Raw genomic sequence first — 10000 nt, forward strand, 5'->3', positions numbered from 1 at the left:
GTGCTCCGGAGTGTGTATGGATTTGTGCGTAAGGAACAGGCTCAACTTAAATATACTACATTTCCAAAAGTTTTGGGACGTCTGCCTTTCCATGCACATGAATGTAATATGGAGTTGTCCCGCCCTTTACAGCTATAACAGCTTCAACTCTTCTGGGAAGGCTTTCCACAAGGTTTAGGAGTGTGTTTATGGGAATTTTTGACCGTTCCTCTAGAAGCACATTTGTGAGGTCAGGCACTGATGTTGGATGAGAAGGTCTGGCTCACAGTCTCCACTCTAATTCATCCCAAAGGTGTTCTATGGGGTTGAGGTCAGGACTCTGTGCAGGCCAGTCAAGTTCCTCCACACCAAACTCACTCATCCATGTCTTTATGGACCTTGCTTTGGTCACTGGTGTGCAGTCATGTTGGAACAGGAAGGGGTCATCCCCAAACTGTTCCCACAAAGAGCATGAAATTGTCCAAAATGTCTTGGTATGAAGCTGAAGCATTAAGAGTTCCTTTCACTGGAACTAAGGGGCCGAGCCCAACCTCTGAAAAACAACACCTGAACTCAGTGATCTGGAGGGGTGTCCCAATACTTTTGACAATCTAGTGTGTGTTGAAATTAACAGAACTAAAAGGCAGGGAATAAATTTGCAGAAGTTAAACGTTAACAGCATTTTTAAAAACAAAAATAAAGGTCTTAGTTTTTCTGTAACTATGATCTGCACACCTGATGCAGTTTAACATGCAGGTGTGTAATAAAGTGAACTGCTGTAATGCTGCATGAATTTTATTAAAAACAGGAAGATAAAACACTTCCTGTTGTCAGCGATGAAGTGGGTCAGTGCTTTAGAGCTGAAGATGATGCTCAGGATATACGATATACTGTATATACATTTAGACCTGATAACAGCTCCTAAAGTAAATGTCTAAACGAAGCAGACATTGACTGTTGCCGTGGTAACACTTTACTGTACTGTAATCTAATACTGAGTGTAATTGAATTGACTTAATGTGATATATTTTCACGCTGTTGTAATGAAACTTTGGGAATGGTTGTGTGTTGGTTTTATAAAGCGAAGGCAGGAGCTGGTGTATATCTACACGGCTGTGTTGTGGAAACATTCCTGACATTCACCAGTCTATGAGGTGGACCAGAGGTTAAAGCTATTTTGATTTAAAAATCTCAGCGCCGCTAAACTGCTACAGCTCGAAGGCCAACCCCTGACCTCTGACCCCAACTTACAACCCAAAACAGTTTTTTCTTCACTCATCTCGCTCGATATGACCCCGAGTTGACCTCTTAAATGTCCACGTAATTATTTCCTTATTCATCTACAGCACATTACTAAGGAGCCGTGGGGAAAAGAATCAAAGGTGTGATGAAAGTTTCAGGTAAATTAAGTGAAGGTGGAACGATACGATGATAACTGCAACTTCAGATTTTATTATTCCTAATGTTAAAGGAGTTACTCCACTGCTGATCATGTTAATTCACCATAGTATTATTGTTTGTATAGTGCAGTTTAGTGTGTACATCATATAGCAAAGTATAGTGTATAGTATAGTGTATAGTATAGTGTATTTTTATGTTCTGTAGTATAGTATAGTGTAGTCCAGTTTGCATACAGAACCAACAGGTCCACTGAAGACGCCATCTCAGCCGCTCTCCATCCAGCCCTTACACACCTGGACTCCAAAGACTCATATGTGTGTATGCTATTCCTGGACTTTAGCTCAGCTTTTAACACAATTATCCCCCAGCAGCTCATAAACCAACTAAGACACCTGGGAATCAACTCCCCACTCTGTAACTGGGTTCTGGACTTCCTGTCAGAGAGACCACAGAATGTACGAGTCTGAGCACAGGGTCACCACAAGGATGCGTGCTCAGCCCGCTGCTCTTCACCCTGTTGACCCACGACTGTGTACCCAGCTACAACACCAACCACATCATCAAGTTTGCAGACGACACAACTGTAGTGAGCCTCATCACCAACAACAACGAGGTCAACTACAGGGGCGAGGTGAGTCGTCTGGTCCAGTGGTGTACCAACAACAATCTCTTCTTCAACGTGGGGAAGACCAAAGAAATCATCATTGACTTCAGGAAAGGACCACCACAGCACCCCCCACTAACCATCAATGGTGCTGCAGTGGAGCGGGTGAACAGCACCAGGTTCCTAGGACACCACACCACATCGCTGGCCAAGAAAGTTCAGTAACGTCTTTACTTTCTTCATCGACTGAGGAAAGCACAAGTCCCGCCTCCTGTCATGTGCTCCTTCTACCGGGGCACCATTGAGAGCATTCTCACCAGCTGCATCACTGTGTGATATAGAGGATGCACTGCCTCCTGTCGAAAGACTCTCCAACGCATAGTGAAAGCAGCCGGCAAGATCATCGGTGTCTCTCTGCCCTCCCTTGTGGATATCTTCCATACCCGCCTCACTAGTAGAGCCATCAGCATAGCAGCAGATGGTTCACACCCATCAAACCTCCACTTCAGCCTCCTGCCTTCAGGGAGAAGGTACCGAAGCCTCCAGGCTCGTTCCACAAGACTTTCAAACAGCTTCGTCCATCAGGCTGTCAGGATGCTGAACTCTGTCCATCATGTCCCTCCTCCCATACCTACTCCTGAACTCTGAAACTACAGCTCACCCACACTTTATTGCACATTAGACACTTTATACTGTCGATAAAATTCTATATACACTGAACTGTTTACATGAAAAATATTACATGTTTCAGCATTATATACACACTATTTCATTCCCACACTGTTCTGCACTTTACACCTTACAGTCTTTATTGCACTAATCATACTGCTGCTAATGTACATGCTGGTTTGCAGCTAACTTTTTGAATGTTTACATTTATCTTCATGTTTATGTTCATCTTTACATCTTCAGCTGATTTGCACCTTAGAATATATTTGTATATTTAATAAAATTCACTGTTTACACTTACTCAGATATATATCCATTCATATGTTCAATTTATTTTTCACTGGTATGTTTATATCTATTTATTACAAGTACACTGCTGGTACCATCACAAAAATTACAATGAAATTACAATGTCACTACTGACGAGAGAAGAGAAAAGGTATTTCGATTCCTCTCTATGTCTGTACATATGGTGGTGTTGACAATAAAGAACCTTGAACCTTATAGTGAAGTATATATAGTATACTATAGTGTAATGTTCTGTAGTATAGTATAATATAGTGTATTATAGTATAGTATAGTATAGTGCAGTATATTATAGAGTATTATAGTATATTATAGTGTAGTATAGTATAGAGTATTATAGTATATTATAGTGTAGTATAGTGTAGTATAGTATAGAGTATTATAGTATATTATAGTGTAGTATAGTATAGTATAGTATAGTATAGTATAGTATAGTATAGTATAGTATAGTGCAGTATATTATAGAGTATTATAGTATATTATAGTGTAGTATAGTATAGAGTATTATAGTATAGTATAGTGTAGTATAGTATAGAGTATTATAGTATATTATAGTGTAGTATAGTGTAGTATAGTGTAGTATAGTATAGTGTAGTATAGTATAGTGCAGTATAGTATAGTGTAGTATAGTATAGTGTATTATAATATAGTATAGTATAGTATAGTGTAGTATAGTATAGTATAGTGTAGTGTATTATAATATAGTGTAGTGTAGTGTATTATAGTATAGTGTAGTATAGTGTAGTATATTGTAGTGTAGTGTAGTGTAGTATATTATAGTGTAGTATAGTACAGTGTATTATAGTATAGTGTAGTATATTATAGTATAGTGTAGTATAGTGTAGTATATTATAGTGTAGTATAGTATAGTGTAGTATATTATAGTGTAGTATAGTATAGTGTAGTATAGTGTAGTATAGTATAGTGTAGTATAGTATAGTATAGTATAGTATAGTGTAGTAAAGTGTAGTATATTATAGTGTAGTATAGTATAGTGTAGTATAGTGTAGTATATTGTAGTGTAGTGTAGTGTAGTATATTATAGTGTAGTATAGTACAGTGTATTATAGTATAGTGTAGTATATTATAGTATAGTGTAGTATAGTGTAGTATATTATAGTGTAGTATAGTATAGTGTAGTATATTATAGTGTAGTATAGTATAGCATAGTATAGTGTAATATAGTATAGTATAGTATAGTGTATTATAGTATAGTGTAGTATAGTATAGTGTAGTATAGTATAGTGTAGTATAGTGTAGTATATTATAGTGTAGTATATTATAGTGTAGTATAGTATAGTATAGTATAGTATAGTATAGTATAGTATAGTGTATTATAATATAGTGTAGTGTAGTGTATTATAGTATAGTGTAGTATAGTGTAGTATATTATAGTGTAGTGTATTATAGTGTAGTATATTATAGTGCAGTGTAGTATATTATAGTGTAGTATAGTATAGCATAGTATAGTGTATTATAGTGTAGTATAGTATAGTGTAGTATAGTGTAGTATATTATAGTGTAGTGTATTACAGTGTAGTATAGTATAGTGTAGTATAGTATAGCATAGTATAGTGTATTATAGTGTAGTATATTATAGTGTAGTGTAGTACAGTGTATTATAGTATAGTGTAGTATAGTGTAGTATAGTGTAGTATATTATAGTGTAGTGTAGTACAGTGTATTATAGTATAGTGTAGTATAGTATAGTATAGTATAGTGTATTATAGTGTAGTATATTATAGTATAGTGTATTACAGTGTAGTATAGTATAGTATAGTGTAGTATAGTGTAGTATATTATAGTGTAGTGTAGTACAGTGTATTATAGTATAGTGTAGTATAGTATAGTATAGTGTAGTATATTATAGTGTAGTATAGTATAGCATAGTATAGTGTATTATAGTGTAGTGTAGTATAGTATAGCATAGTGTAGTATAGTGTAGTATATTATAGTGTAGTGTAGTACAGTGTATTATAGTATAGTATAGTGTAGTATAGTACAGTGTATTATAGTATAGTGTAGTATAGTATAGTGTAGTATAGTATAGTATAGAATAGTATAGTATAGTGTATTACAGTGTAGTATATTATAGTGTAGTGTATTATAGTGTAGTATAGTATAGTGTAGTATAGTGTAGTATAGTATAGTGTATTATAATATAGTATAGTATAGTGTATTATAATATAGTGTAGTATAGTGTAGTATATTATAGTGTAGTATAGTGTAGTATATTATAGTGTAGTATAGTATAGTATAGTATAGTATAGTATAGTATAGTATAGTATAGTATAGTGTATTATAATATAGTGTAGTGTAGTGTATTATAGTATAGTGTAGTATAGTGTAGTATATTATAGTGTAGTGTATTATAGTGTAGTATATTATAGTGCAGTGTAGTACAGTGTATTATAGTATAGTATAGTATAGTATAGTATAGTATAGTATAGTATAGTGTAGTATAGTGTAGTATATTATAGTGTAGTGTAGTACAGTGTATTATAGTATAGTGTAGTATAGTATAGTATAGTGTAGTATATTATAGTGTAGTATAGTATAGCATAGTATAGTGTATTATAGTGTAGTATAGTATAGTATAGTGTAGTATATTATAGTGTAGTGTAGTACAGTGTATTATAGTATAGTATAGTGCAGTATAGTACAGTGTATTATAGTATAGTGTAGTATAGTATAGTATAGTGTATTATAATATAGTGTAGTGTAGTGTATTATAGTATAGTGTAGTATAGTGTAGTATATTATAGTGTAGTGTATTATAGTGTAGTATATTATAGTGTAGTGTATTATAGTGTAGTATAGTATAGTGTAGTGTAGTATAGTGTAGTGTATTATAGTATAGTATAGTGTATTATAGTATAGTGTAGTATAGTATAGTGTATTATAGTGTAGTGTAGTATAGTGTAGTATATTATAGTGTAGTATAGTGTAGTATATTATAGTGTAGTATAGTATAGTATAGTATAGTATAGTGTATTATAATATAGTGTAGTGTAGTGTATTATAGTATAGTGTATTATAGTATAGTGTAGTATAGCATAGTGTATTATAGTGTAGTGTAGTATAGTGTAGTATATTATAGTGTAGTATAGTGTAGTATATTATAGTGTAGTATAGTATAGTGCAGTATATTATAGTGTAGTATAGTATAGCATAGTATAGTGTATTATAGTGTAGTATAGTATAGTGTAGTATAGTGTAGTATATTATAGTGTAGTATAGTACAGTGTATTATAGTATAGTGTAGTATAGTATAGTATAGTGTATTATAGTGTAGTATAGTATAGTATAGTGTATTACAGTGTAGTATAGTATAGTGTAGTATAGTATAGTATAGTATAGTATAGTGCAGTGTAGTGTATTATAGTGTAGTATATTATAGTGTAGTATATTATAGTGTAGTATAGTGTAGTATATTATAGTGTAGTGTATTATAGTGTAGTATATTATAGTGTAGTATATTATAGTGTAGTATAGTGTAGTATATTATAGTGTAGTATAGTATAGTATAGTGTAGTATAGTGTAGTGTATTATAGTATAGTATAGTGTAGTGTAGTGTATTATAGTATAGTGTATTATAGTATAGTATAGTGTAGTGTAGTGTATTATAGTATAGTGTATTATAGTATAGTATAGTGTAGTGTAGTGTATTATAGTATAGTGTAGTGTAGTGTATTATAGTATAGTGTATTACAGTGTATTATAGTATAGTGTAGTATAGTATAGTATAGTATAGTATAGTGCAGTGTAGTGTATTATAGTATAGTGTAGTATAGCGTAGTATATTATAGTGTATTGTATTATAGTGTAGTATATTATAGTGTAGTGTATTATAGTGTAGTATATTATAGTGTAGTATAGTATAGTGTAGTATAGTATAGTGTAGTATATTATAGTGTAGTATAGTATAGTATAGTGTAGTATAGTGTAGTGTATTATAGTATGGTATAGTGTAGTGTAGTGTATTATAGTATAGTGTATTATAGTATAGTATAGTATAGTGTAGTGTATTATAGTATAGTGTATTATAGTTTAGTGTAGTGTATTATAGTATAGTATAGTATAGTATAGTATAGTGTAGTGTAGTGTATTATAGTATAGTGTAGTATAGTGTAGTGTATTATAGTATAGTGTAGTATAGTGTAGTGTATTATAGTATAGTGTATTATAGTATAGTGTAGTATAGTGTAGTGTATTATAGTATAGTGTATTATAGTATAGTGTATTATAGTATAGTGTAGTATAGTGTAGTGTATTATAGTATAGTGTATTATAGTATAGTGTATTATAGTATAGTGTAGTGTATTATAGTATAGTGTATTATAGTATAGTGAAGTATAGTGTAGTATAGTGTATTATAGTATAGTGTATTATAGTATAGTGTAGTATAGTATAGTGTAGTATAGTGTAGTGTATTATAGTATAGTGTAGTGTATTATAGTATAGTGTATTATAGTATAGTGTAGTATAGTGTAGTGTATTATAGTATAGTGTATTATAGTATAGTGTAGTATAGTGTAGTGTATTATAGTATAGTGTATTATAGTATAGTGTAGTATAGTGTAGTGTATTATAGTATAGTGTAGTATAGTGTAGTGTAGTATAGTATAGTGTATTATAGTATAGTGTAGTATAGTATAGTGTAGTATAGTGTAGTGTATTATAGTATAGTGTAGTGTATTATAGTATAGTGTAGTATAGTGTAGTGTATTATAGTATAGTGTATTATAGTATAGTGTAGTGTATTATAGTATAGTGTAGTATAGTGTAGTGTAGTATAGTATAGTGTATTATAGTATAGTGTATTATAGTATAGTGTAGTATAGTATAGTGTAGTATAGTGTAGTGTATTATAGTATAGTGTAGTATAGTGTAGTGTAGTATAGTATAGTGTATTATAGTATAGTGTATTATAGTATAGTGTAGTATAGTATAGTGTATTATAGTATAGTGTAGTATAGTGTAGTGTATTATAGTATAGTGTATTATAGTATAGTGTAGTATAGTGTAGTGTATTATAGTATAGTGTAGTATAGTATAGTATAGTATAGTGTAGTGTATTATAGTATAGTGTAGTATAGTATAGTGTAGTATAGTGTAGTGTATTATAGTATAGTGTAGTGTATTATAGTATAGTGTAGTATAGTATAGTATAGTATAGTGTAGTGTATTATAGTATAGTGTAGTATAGTATAGTGTAGTATAGTGTAGTGTATTATAGTATAGTGTATTATAGTATAGTGTAGTATAGTGTAGTGTATTATAGTATAGTGTATTATAGTATAGTGTAGTATAGTGTAGTGTATTATAGTATAGTGTAGTGTATTATAGTATAGTGTAGTATAGTATAGTATAGTATAGTGTAGTGTATTATAGTATAGTGTAGTATAGTATAGTGTAGTATAGTGTAGTGTATTATAGTATAGTGTAGTGTATTATAGTATAGTGTAGTATAGTATAGTATAGTATAGTGTAGTGTATTATAGTATAGTGTAGTATAGTATAGTGTAGTATAGTGTAGTGTATTATAGTATAGTGTATTATAGTATAGTGTAGTATAGTGTAGTGTATTATAGTATAGTGTAGTGTATTATAGTATAGTGTAGTATAGTGTAGTGTATTATAGTATAGTGTAGTATAGTGTAGTGTATTATAGTATAGTGTAGTATAGTATAGTGTATTATAGTATAGTGTAGTATAGTGTAGTGTATTATAGTATAGTGTAGTGTATTATGGTATAGTGTAGTATAGTATAGTATAGTATAGTATAGTGTAGTGTATTATAGTATAGTGTATTATAGTATAGTGTAGTATAGTGTAGTGTATTATAGTATAGTGTATTATAGTATAGTGTAGTATAGTGTAGTGTATTATAGTATAGTGTATTATAGTATAGTGTAGTATAGTGTAGTGTATTATAGTATAGTGTAGTATAGTGTAGTGTAGTATAGTATAGTGTATTATAGTATAGTGTAGTATAGTATAGTGTAGTATAGTGTAGTGTATTATAGTATAGTGTAGTGTATTATAGTATAGTGTAGTATAGTGTAGTGTATTATAGTATAGTGTATTATAGTATAGTGTAGTGTATTATAGTATAGTGTAGTATAGTATAGTGTAGTATAGTGTAGTGTATTATAGTATAGTGTAGTATAGTGTAGTGTAGTATAGTATAGTGTATTATAGTATATACTATACTACACTATACTATAATACACTAGTGTAGTATAGTGTAGTATGTGTGGTATGATGTAGCTTAGTGTAAAGTAATATAGTGAAGTTTAGTATAAATATAAAGTTTATATAATTTAAATGTAATATAAATGCATAAATACTCACGGATCTACAGTCACAATATGAGGAACTCTCTGTAAATCTTCTCAGCTCTGTTATTTTAGAAAGGTTTAAAGAAGAGCATATCACACAAGTCCCTGCTGGAGAGAACAATCCCATAATGCTCTTCACCTGATGAGTGTAAACACCACAGCCTTGTCTAAATGTAATCTGCATTAGCATTAACTCCTATCTGTGATCTGAAAGCCCAGTGTGTGTAGACTTCCCTGACCTGATCAACTGCTTTCAGACTCTCTCTCTGTCCTGACCGAGCCAATGACCTCAGACTGCGTTACTCAACAGGAAGTTACTGACATTCAGTCAAGATATTCCTGAGTGTAGTAAATATTCATCTCAGCCCAGACTGCAGCTGTTCCACAAAGACCTCCAAACAGTGAACAATCTGAAGCACATTTAAAAAAAAACAAAAAAAACAACAGCATCGTCTAAAAACTACCACCACAAATGAGACGAAAGTCGCCTGGAGGAAACAAGAAGATGAGTCGCGAAGACAGGATTCAGCAGCTCCATCAACACCATCCATCAACACAACAGCTGCTTTAAAATAAATAATTACACAAAGCAACAAGAGGAGCTTCTCCTGCAGGACAAACGGAGCTGAGCGTGATGAAGGGGTGAGAGAGAGAGAGAGAGAAAGAGAGAGAGAGAGAGAGCACAAAAGAGAGAGA

At 31.6% G+C, this 10000-nt stretch overlaps 1 protein-coding gene across 1 annotated transcript in view; it reads right to left on the reverse strand.

Annotated features, from left to right (window-relative positions):
- The window catches only part of LOC131349402 (protocadherin-7-like), a 64305-nt gene that overhangs the window by 45421 nt on the left and 8884 nt on the right, over positions 1-10000 (reverse strand). The window lies entirely within an intron of this gene.

This window comes from Hemibagrus wyckioides, linkage group LG29 (genome assembly GCF_019097595.1).
Source record: "Hemibagrus wyckioides isolate EC202008001 linkage group LG29, SWU_Hwy_1.0, whole genome shotgun sequence".
Lineage (NCBI taxonomy): Eukaryota > Metazoa > Chordata > Actinopteri > Siluriformes > Bagridae > Hemibagrus > Hemibagrus wyckioides.